Source organism: Lactuca virosa, chromosome 2 (assembly GCF_052849685.1).
Source record: "Lactuca virosa cultivar CGN04683 chromosome 2, Lactuca_virosa_CGN04683_v6, whole genome shotgun sequence".
Classification (NCBI taxonomy): domain Eukaryota; kingdom Viridiplantae; phylum Streptophyta; class Magnoliopsida; order Asterales; family Asteraceae; genus Lactuca; species Lactuca virosa.
In genome coordinates this window covers 266,978,393-266,990,639 of record NC_136427.1, presented here as the reverse complement: position 1 = coordinate 266,990,639, position 12,247 = coordinate 266,978,393, and positions in this window count along the sequence as shown.

Genomic DNA, 12,247 nt, shown 5'->3' with positions numbered 1-12,247 from the left:
GAAGCCTCGGAGTACGCTGGGCGTACGAGGCGTGGCACCTGCTCGGTTCCCGGGTCTCGGACGTGTCATCAACGGGTGATAGGTGTCTTCATGCAAAGGAAAGGGCAACATGGTTGACTCCAGATCGGGTACGTGCGAAGTACGCTGGGCGTAGTCTCGTGTACGCTGGGCATACAGCTTCGGACCAACCTCGAAGTTTGTGCCCAAAAATTCAAAAATCCATATCTTTCACATACGAGCTCCGTTTTTGACGTTCTTTATATCCACACGTAGGTGAGATTATACTCTACAACTTTCATTTAGACTCCGTCGGCTAATTTTGAACTTATTTTTAATGTTATATTTTTAACAGGCCGGGACAAGAAAAGTCCGTTAAAAATTCATAACTTCTTCATCCGATGTCCGTTTTTGTCTGTCTTGTTATCGTTGAACTACAAATAACGAGATCTTCGATTCTCGTTTAGATTGTGTAGGCTAGAAATCGCTCGGTCTTGAATTCGAATTTCGGGCTATGCACTGCTATGCCGAAACTTAGAAAATTCATAACTTCCTCATATTAATTCAGATTTGGACATTCTTTCTATGCACGATCTCGGTTTAACGTGTACTACGACTTTCATTTAGGTCTCTAAGGCTAAAAAGGACTTTATCGTAAATTCACTTTTTACGTCACACAGCGTCGTGCCGGTTCTATCGCGAAACTTCGACAGGTCATAACTTCTTCGTTATAACTCGGATTTCGGTATTCTTTATATCTCCGGAATCCTTGTTTCAACCACTACAACTTTCTACATAGATATCGGGTTTATCTAATATTTATTTTCGACGCTTATTTTTATCCTTAATTTATTAAATCATAATAATTAAGTATAAAGCACATAAATTCACATAATTTATTCTTATTACTTCAAAACACGTTACAATAGTTAACCTAGACTATTACATCGTCTTTAATGCTTAGCCCAGAAACACGGGCATTACAGAACTAGCATGTAATGTTTCAGAGTGAGAAGGAAGATTTAAACATCTATCGTAAATAAATATCTAAATTCACTTACTTTGGTGTATATATCGACATGGCGAGAACCCGAACTGCACTCGGAAACGCAAATAGAAATAGGAATCAGCAGCCTCAACCCCAAGTGATTGAGCATGCACCGGAAGTAGCAGCTGCACCTGAGCCAATCACAATGGAAGGAGTACAAGCCATGATTCGGGCTATGATGGCCGAACAGAGGGAAGATGAAGTAGATTTTGCTGAATAATAGGGATGAACCGACGATGCTTGTTGAACAACTAAAACTAAATGACGGACAGTCAGAAGAAGTGAATTACAGTAGAACCGTTGGTCAAGCTGAACCGCCAGTGGTTAGGAGGAATAACCAAGATGAAGGAATCGAGAGGAACAGATGCAAGTATAAGGACTTTACGACTTGCAAGCCATCGAATTTCACTGGGAAGGAGGATCCAATTGGAGTAATGGACTGGATCTCTGAAACAGAGCTAGCCTTCATAACATGTGGTTGCAAGGGCAAGCTACAAACCACATATGCAGTGCGTCAGTTCAGAGGTGGCGCTGTCCGCTGGTGGAACACTCTGTGGAAGATCATAAGCCCCAATGAGCCACTGCAACTGACATGGGAAGAGTTCTTGGTGCACTTTAAGCGCAAGTTCTGCTCGGCCCAAAACCTGATAGAGCTAGAGAACTAATTCCTGACGTTGAAGAAGGGCAGCATGTCCATTGATGAATACACCAGTGCCTTCACAGACGAGATGAAGTTTGCTTTGCGCATCATCCCTGACGAGCTGACGAAAATCAATAAATATACGAAGGGACTACCATGGGAGTATGTTGTGCCAGTACGCCAGGTACCTACTCTTGAGGCAGCTATCTGGGCTGTCAGGTCTGTTGAGGAGATGATCAAGGGAAGAGCCGCCAGCAAGGTTGAAGTTGGCGAGAAGAGAAAGTTTGAAGGATCTTCAAGGTCCAACAAGAAGAGAAAATTCTCGAAGTCTGGTTCAAAGAAATTTGAAGGAGGAGGAGGCGAAGCTAAGTGGTTCGAGAAGTGTAAAAAGAAACACTTCGGGAAATGTAGAGAGGATGTGACTTGCTACAAGTATGGAAAAACTGGGCATTATGCCAACGAGTGCGCATCCAACAAGAGGATGTGCTATGGATGTAACGAAGAAGGACACATTTCAAGAGACTGCCCAAAGAAGAAGGAGGCAGCAAGGCCTAACGTTCCACCGAGGCCGAAGGCAAGAGCTTTATAGATGACCCTGGAAGCCGTAAAGGATGCAAAAGATGTCGCTTCAGGTACCTTTCTTGTAAATGGATTTCCTGCCAATATATTGTTTGATTTCGGAGAAAATTACTCCTTTATATCACACAAATTTGGTGGAAGACTAGCATTGCCTGTAGATAAAATTGATAATGCTATAGTTGTAGAAGTTGCCAGTGGCAAATTCATACCTGTTAGCGATTTCATTAAGAACATCATCATCGACTTGAATGGAAATGAATTCCACGAGGAGCTGTTACCCATTGAGTTGAATGGTTTTGACATTGTACTGGGAATGGATTGGTTTAGAGCCAACGATGCCAAAATACTATGCAATAAGAAGATAGTGAGAGTGAACCCGCCTGGAAGAGAGTCATTTATGGTGTATGGGGACAAACACAAAGTAAATTCTGGAATCATTTCCCTGATGAAAGCCAGAAAATGTTTGTCCAAAGGGTGCACATCATACTTGACATTCGTGATCGATGCAAAGAGAGAGAGAAGAAGGAGATACAAAGAATACTAGTGGTGTGTGACTATCCGGAGGTCTTTCCCGAAGATCTTCCTGGATTACCCCCTGATAGAAAAGTGGACTTTCGAATAGACTTGTTGCCATGATCGACACCAATAGCGAAAGCACCATACCGATTAGTACCGACGGATATGAAGGAGCTTTTGACGCAACTTCAGGAGTTGTTGGACAACAGTTTCATTAGATCTAGTTCATCACCCTAGGGAGCTCCAGTGTTATTCGTGAAGAAGAAGGATGAAAGCATGAGGATGTAGATAGACTATACAGAGCTGAACAAGGCAACGGTAAATCACAAGTATCCATTGCCAAGATTTGATGACCTATTCGATCAGCTGCAAGGTTCGAGCTATTTCTCAAATATCGATTTTAGGTCAGGATATCATCATCTGAAGGTGAGAGAGCATGATATTGAGAAAAACTGCATTCATAATAAGATACGGACACTATGAGTTCTTTTTTATGTCTTTTGGACTAACCAATGCTCCATCAACATTCATGGATTTGATGAACAGGGTTTGTAAACCATTCCTCGATAAGTATGTGATAGTGTTCATATATGACATTCTGATTTACTCAAAGAGCGAGCAAGAGCATGGCAAGCATCTGTGAGAAGTGTTAGAAGTTTTAAAGAAGGAGAAGTTGTATGTAAAGTTCTCCAAATGTGATATTTGGATAAGAGAAGTCCAATTCTTGGGTCATGTGGTTAACCAAGAAGGAATAATGGTTGACCCAGCAAAGATTGAAGCTGTGATGAAATGGGAACGATCAAAAAGTCCCACGGAGATTCGAAGCTTTCTGGGATTAGTTGGATATTACCGAAGGTTTATCCAAGGCTTTTTTTCGATAGCTGCTCCATTGACAGCTTTGATCCATAAAGGAGCTATTTATACTTGGAGTGAGAAACGCGAAGAAGCATTCGAGAAGCTAAAGAAGAAGGTTTGTAAAGCACCGATTCTTTCTTTACTAGACGGACTTGAAGACTTCGCAGTCTATAGCGATGCATCTGGAGTTGGGTTAGGTTGTGTTCTAACCCAGAGAGATAAGGTGATAGCATATGCATCTCAACAATTGAAAGAGCACGAGAAGAACTACCCCACTCATGATCTAGAGTTGGAAGCGGTAGTATTTGCATTAAAGATATGGAGGCATTATCTTTATGGCACAAAGTGCAAACTCTTCACTGATCATAAAAGTCTTCAGTATCTCTCTGATCAAAAAGAATTGAATATGAAGCTTCGACGTTGGCTAGAGTTACTCAAGGATTACGACTGTGAAATACTTTACCACCCTGGTAAAGCAAATGTTGTAGCTGACGCTCTAATTCGGAAAGTAAACCTGGATAGAAAAAGGCCAAGAGCGTTAAGAATAGAAGTTGTCTCAACGATTGTGGAAAGCATCAAGAAAGCTCATGAGGAAGCTTTAGAGAAGAATGACCGAAAGGAAGAACGTTTAGGCAAAACTTTGGTGTTCGGTACGAATAATCAAGGATTGAAGGTATTCCAAGATAGGATTTGGGTACCCAAGATGGGCGAAGTAAGAGATCTTCTGATGGAAGAAGCTCATAAGACCATGTACTCGATTCATCCCGGAAGCACTAAGATGTATAGGGATCTGAAACCCTACTACTGGTGGCCGACGATGAAGCTCGATGTTGAAAAGTATGTGGCTGATTGTGTAACATGTGCGAGAGTTAAGGCACAATATCAGAAACCGTATGGGAGTTTAGAACCTTTACCTATACCCATGGGTAAATGGGAAGACATCACCATGGATTTTGTGACTAAACTCCCTAGGACGAAGAACGGTCACGACATGATTTGGGTAGTCGTGGATCGTTTCACTAAGAGTGCACACTTCATAGCAGCCAATGGAAGATGGTCTATGGATAAACTTGCAAATGCTTACGTGAAGGAGGTGATAAGACTTCACAGTGTAACATTAACGATTATATCATATCGTGATAGTCGTTTCACATCGAGGTTTTGGAGGAGTCTACAAGAGGAAATGCGTACGAAGTTGTGTTTGAGTAACCTACCATCCAACTGATGGTCAGAGCGAAAGAACGATTCAAACACTACAAGATATGCTAAGAGCATGTACCCTAGAATTCTAAGGTAACTGGGATGAGCATTTACCCTTGGTAGAGTTTTCCTACAATAGTAGTTACCATTCGAGCATCAAGATGGCACCTTATCAAGCTTTGTATGGACAGAAGTGTCGTACGCCATCTTGTTTGCTTGAGGCTGGAGAAAAGCAGTTTATGGGCCACGAGATAGTCCATCAGACTGCTAAAAAGTTGAAAGTGATTAGGGAAAGAATGTTATCAGCTCAATATCTTCAAAAGAGCTATGCTGACAAGAAGAGACGACCGATGACATTCGAAGTTGGAGATTCAGTTTTGCTTAAAGTCTCACCATGGAAGGGACTTATAAGGTTTGGGAAGATAGGAAACTTGAGCCTAAGGTTTATTGGACCATTCAAAGTTCTTCAAAGGATTGGGAACCAAGCTTACAAGCTAGAACTACCAGAAGAACTAGATGGTATTCATAACACTTTCCATGTGTGTTATTTGAGGAAGTTCACGAGAGAAGTTCCCGATATAACTCCAATTTCAGAGTTAAGGATGGATGAAAATAAAAGGCTAATCGAAGAGCCTGAGGCAATTGTTGACCGTAAGACGAAGAAATTGCGAGGCAAGATGGTCGACTTAGTGCTTGTGCGATGGAAACATACGAATGGGCCGAACCTCACCTGGGAAACAAAGAGTGACATGATGAGTCACTATCCACATCTGTTTGCTGATGCATGATTCCGGGACGGAATGATCCTAAGGAGGAGAGAATTGTAACACCTGTGTTTCTAGGCTAAGCATTAGTATGATTATGTAATAGTTAGGGTTAACAATTGTAACCTATTTTGAAGTAATAAAGAGGAATTACTTGAATATTATGTGATTTTATGAGCATTATACTCATTTATAAGTTATAATAAATTAAGAATGAAAATAATTGTCAAAAATAAAATAATAGATAAACCTAATATCTATGAAGAAAGTTTTAGTGGTCGTGACAAGGATTCCAGAGATATAAAGAACGCCGAAATCCGAGTTATAACGAAGAAGTTATTGATGGGTTTTGAGCATTACAACATTCCTATGGTGCACATGCAACCATAATTGCTTTGGATCTAGATTTTCTCAAGTTATACATGCAAATCAATTTTCCAAATAAATAACCCTAAACTAGCATACAATTTTCGGATTCAATGAATAAACTAGGGTTAGAAGAATACCTTTCTTGTTAACTAGTAGTAACAAGCAATCCTTTCCTTGATCTTGACCTTCAAGAGCTTAGTGCCTCAAGCGTTGCACCTCTAATGGAATCAGAAACACCACAATCAAAGAATGAGGAGAAGGAGAGGCAGAAATCGGCTAGGGTTTCTTCTTAGGAAGCAGTGGCCGAAAAATGGAGGCTGGGGGGTTTCTTTTATAGTTGAGGCTGCTAGGGTTTTCAACTGGAAACCCTAATTCCCTTGCTTAGGCCCTAAGCAATCCACATACCCTCATGATAGGCCTTGGACGAAAACTCTATGGGCTTCCCATAGATTTTCGTCCACCCTATATCATGAGGATCCATTAGCCCATACTACAACTATTACTGATTTACATAATCAGTCCCCGTTATTTTAATCAGTCTCTTTTGACCACTAAATTAATTTCAAATTAATTTTTGATCAATACTAATTAAATAATATGATTTCTCAATTAATATATTATTCCTATAATATATTAATAAACCATTTAAATAACCTCTTTCTCCAAAACTTACTATGTCCAGTTGCAATGGTGAAGGCAACCCAAAAGGACCATGCTACTATCGGGTCAAGTACATACCAATTATAGTTATGGGCTTAGACACCTAATCCAACAGTCTCCCACGTGGATAAGTCTAATAACTATAATTGCAAGTACGACTTCAAAATCCGATTAGTAATCGTAGCCCTCATGTGACACCAGTCAAATTTTGGTTAAAAATAAATTGATCAATAATCGTAATTGGGATGAACCAAGTGGTAGAGTTTGTAACAAGGTTTCCAAAAACATAAAGAACACTGAAATCCGAGTTATAACGAAGAAGTTATGACCAATCGAAAATCCTCGGTAAAACCAGCAAAACATTGTTCAGTGTAAAAAGCAAATTTTCGATAAAAGGATTTTTAGCCTTAACAATCTAAATGAAACTTGTATAATATGTTAAACCGAGAACGTTCATAAAAAGAACGTGAAAATCCGACTTCGTATGAGGAAGTTATGATTTTTCGAAGTTTCGGTTTAGCAGTAGACAGCTAAAAATTCGAAATATAAATCGATCGATATTTAGCCGACGCAACTTAAACGAGAATCGAAGATCTCGTTAAAAGTAGCACAACGGTAAAAAGACAGGCGAAAACGGACGTCGGATGAAGAAGTTATGAATTTTTAACGGATTCCCGTCCCGGTCTGTTTAAAATAATAATATTAAAAATAAAGTCAAAATCAGCCGACGAAGTCTAAACGAAAGTCGTAGAGTATGATTTACCTATGCGTGCATATAAAGAAGGTCAAAAACGGAGCTCGTATGCGAAAGTTATGAATTTCGCAAGTTTTTGGCACGAAAATCGAGAAATTGTGGATAACCGAGAAATTTCGCAGGTCACTCTTCGGACACGTCATCAGCACGTGCGAACTGCCACGTGTCACCTTCGGGTTGGACCGCAAATCACCGTGTCAACATCGGATTGGACCGCAGCCGCGGTCTAGTAGCGAGCCCACACCTTCGCATCGGACACCCCGGACACACCCCTTCGCATGCGTGCCTTCTCCCTATTGGACCGAAGCTTGACCAATCAGAAGCCGCCAGATCCGAACCCTCGCACGTGGCTTCGCTGCTGACCGACGCGTGGCTGCTGACTCGCCTCTCGCCTCGCCACCTGTCCTCCTCGGCCGAACCCTCGCACCCCTATATAAAGGGTGCGAGCCTGCTCGGATGGAAGGGTTTTTCACCCCATTTTTGGCCCTTTTTCACTCCTCTCTCTTCCATAACTTCACAAACAACCCCCAAAGCCCCGGTAACGCGTCTAAAACCCGAAGCAAGCCCCGAAGCCCCGGAATTCTTGAGAATTCATCCTCTCTCCTATCGAAACTCTGCCAGGTTTAAGCCGGTTTTTCGTTAAATAAACTCTTTACGGGAAACGAAACGCTGCCCGAATCACCGCATATCAAAGTGAGTTCATACCCCTATAATTTACCTTTTCAATGGTTTTTAAATGCTTTTTAGGGGGGAATACAAGTTTAACACAATATTAAATTGTGTTAATAACTGTATGTGATAATAATCACACGAAATGTTTCCGTATGCTTTTAAGAATTACCAAATACTTCCAAAATAACGTGAAGCCATGTTAAATCTTTAAAGTCATGTAAAACTACGTAAATTCCTTGAAAAATGTTTTATAAATTATTTCAAAGTATAAATGCCAAAATATAATCACCTTTGTATCAGGCTGAGCAAAGATGTTCATCCATGAGAAACCATGCTAATCAGATAGAACATATAAATTATAATAGGTATAATTTATCATTCAAAATTAAAGATACAAGTATGATTTACAACTGTATACTTTCCAAGGAAATTACCAAAATTCATTCAACTATAACAAGATATGTATAATGCCTTTAATATACAAACAACATATTAAAGAAGTAAAGATACATAATGCCGGGTTTGCATTAGCAAAGGTACTATACAGAGTACCCGAGTTAGCAAACACGAGGTAATAATACATTCTGTCGGGTTTGCATTAGCAAAGGTACTATACAGAGTACCCGAGTTAGCAAACACGAGGTAATAATACATTAGACCGGGTTTGCATTAACCAAGGGTACGATACAGAGTACCAGAGTTAGCAAACACGAGGTAATAATTCATGATTCAAGTATACAAGAATACACTGTTTTACAAGAAACCAGGGTTTTGACTCAGAACAAATCAAGGGTTTACACTTATCAAATACATGTTTGGAAAACTAATTCAAGAATATACTGTCAATCATTATTTCATAATGATTGAGTTTTAATTCAAGAATATACTGTCAATCATTATTTCAGAATGATTGAGTTTTAATTCAAGAATATACTGTCAATCATTATTTCCGAATGATTGGGTTTTCAAAACTAATATACATGAACGTTTAATATGCTTTTTATGAGACTCTATATTCAGGTTGTTTAATTCATTTTAGACAACATCGGAAAGTCCTGACATTATAACCAGAATCTCCAGCCGGGGATCGAAACAAGTGTGTGTAGATCTATATCGGGAATTGACAACCCCGCACTCAGGCTGCTAGCTACAGTTTGATGAGTGACACTTGTTATCACCAGTTTAAACGCCCACAAAGCGTTTGTTTCAGGCCATCCGTCATAGTAAGGTTATAATAAAAACTACTCATTAAAAAGGTATTAACAATACGTTAGTGTATAAACAAATAAACGAAAGTACACCTTCAAAGTACCAGTTTATAGAATACAAAAACACAATGGTTTAATACAGTTTTCATTAACACCTGGTGGAGCCAGGCACACTCTCAGTTTCAAGTTTTCATAAAGGAATACAAATACAAAACAGTAATACAAAGAGAACGGTTTATGGGATTAAACCACTTATCCAATGGAACTTAGTCACTCAATCTCGGTAAACTAGTATAACATAAAAGACCTTTAGTGGTTAATTCTATAATTCCTTAGTTGCTACATCAGAGTTGTACATAAGTAAGGTTCGATTGACAGTGAAATGTGTGACTTCCGCCTTACTTCATGTTGCTTGTTTGGTTGTGGGCTTAGGGCAGATACACCCATTTAACTGTTAATTCGATATTGTGTTATGTATAATCAGTATAAACTAGGTAATTACAGAGGGAAACTATTGAGGTTATCAGCTAATCACCTCAGGAGATATAGGATTTCCTGGAGAAACCAGTGAACTTATTCAAAGAACTTAGGGTATACTTAACAGAACAAAAATACTTATGAACTCACCAGCTTAAATGCTGATCTACTCTTTTCAAATAACTTGTATTCTCAGGAATCCAGTAGGCAGGTACACTCCCGAAGCTTTTGAGAAGACTACCTAGTACCGTACTGCGACTCTTGTCTTCTGCTGTACCTACTTTAGTGTTTGAATATGTAATGTTTAAACACTTATGTAAAACTTATACTTATTAATACAGTGGTTGTTTGTACTTTGATTACTATATTACATGTGTTGTGATACTTACCTAAAGTCCTCCGCCCCCGAATGTTTCCGCCATTCTGGTTTGGGGGTGTGACAGATTGGTATCATAGCAGTGTTTATAGTGAACTCAGTATATCAGTCATAAAAGATATACAACTATAAACCCATTGGGATAAAAACACTCTGACCAAGAGTTATACTTTAAAAATATATCAATATTTTATAAAAGTATAAGTACATGCAGAGTATATATACCAGAATGAGTATCACAAGAAGAACAAAACTAAAGTATTTAGATGTTGGACATTGCAGCTAAACCTAGACAGTGATGTAATCATATCTGGGATCAATATAGCCTGATCAACTATATTCATCCGAGATATGACCACCATGTGTTTAGGGGAGTGATTGTAGTGTTGCAACTGGTCTAAAACTTACCTAAGTACCAGAAGAATTCTAGAACCAAACATAAAGACTAAAATACTATGGGAGTATTTTAGGATGCTATAACAAGAAAACTGAGAACTTGTTAAGTTCTTGTATCTAGAAGTCCAAGAATCAAACTCATAACTAAAATAACATGGAGGTATGTTACATACCTTTGGGGAAGTGTTAAAAAGATCTTTTCTGATAGGTCTATAATTACTAAGTGGATACGTTAAGGTTATATATAGCCGATATTTTATGGACTTAGAATATGTGATTTTCACTCTACTTCATTTTCCTTGTTTGGATGTGGTTTTAGAGTAGGATTACTTATTCAAAGGTCTATTTGATCTGGATTATATATAATCGGTACACGCCATGTGATTATAGAAGGACCAGGAAGGATCACCTTCGTAAAAAATTCAAATTTTCTCATAGACTCTTTAGACATTCCCATTCTCGTATGCACCCGTTAGATAAACATAGTTACTCCATCAATCAATAGAAGAGTCAAGGAGGATCCAACAGAATTTCATTAGGAGAATTCCAAAGAAAGAAACAGATAAACTATAGAAATCATTTAGTGCCTTTACCCTATTAAGGACACCAATGAGATATTCGCATGAACTTCTGAGATTCAAAATCTTCATTTCGAAGTAATGGGGATCAGTGTCAGAATCGGAAGTAAGACAGCCCGGGAATTCAATATACCTACAGAGGAGAAGGACACCCTATAGATACCAGGAGAGAACAAATTACTACCACCCAGAATAGAACAAGAGAACAAAGGAAAACCACGCATGATTCATGTGAAGTGTTCAAGCACCTTTTCATCTAAGTAATAACTAGTAAATCCGTTCAACCTAGTGAGTTAGTGATTTCATTACTCACATTAGGTTTTGAGCTTATCCACTTTTCCTGTCACGGCTAATAACAATAAATCAGATCACGGAATCTTAATTAATAGTGATTACTTCTCAAATTCATAAGTCTATTTTATGTAGACACCGTTATGAATTGTTTTCGAATATTTTCGAAAATTGGAAAACGATATCCACCAAACGAAGGTAACTTAGTTTGAATGATACTCGGTTCCTAACCATTCTAGAAACTTATTCCTATTCCTTACCATGACTGCATCATAGGGATGCAAGTCGAATCATTGAGAACAATATAGCAAAACAAAAGATTAATACATAAATACAAATGGTTAGAATACATCTAAAGACACGATAGTCGCTCACGAACTCATTTTCTTATCATGTAACAGAATCATGCCTCCAAAGAAGTGTAACCAACCCACCAGCGAAATACCAATCCTTCATATAGATGCGGCTACGTTTCAAGCTGCGGTCACAGCAGCTGTAACAGCTGTCATGGCGCACCTTAATGCTAACAAAGCAAATGTTAGTAGTAATGCTATCGGTAACCCCGATCGTGGTGATGGCCAAGTACAGCCACAAGCACCTACCTATAAGAACACCTCGAACCTTAAGCCTAATATCCTTAAATGAAAGTTCGAGAACAAGGAAGGGAATTGTTCAACTCAAGAACCTAGCAGAGGGCAACGAACTGGGGCAGTCGATACCCCCATCAGCCCTGTTATTCTAGCACCTACCAAGCCGTACTTAGGAAACCTCCCACACTGCAGCAAGTGCAACTACCATCATCATGGAGTTTGCTGAGAGCTGCATTGCAATAGATGCAACATGAAGGGGCATACCGCCCGCATCTGT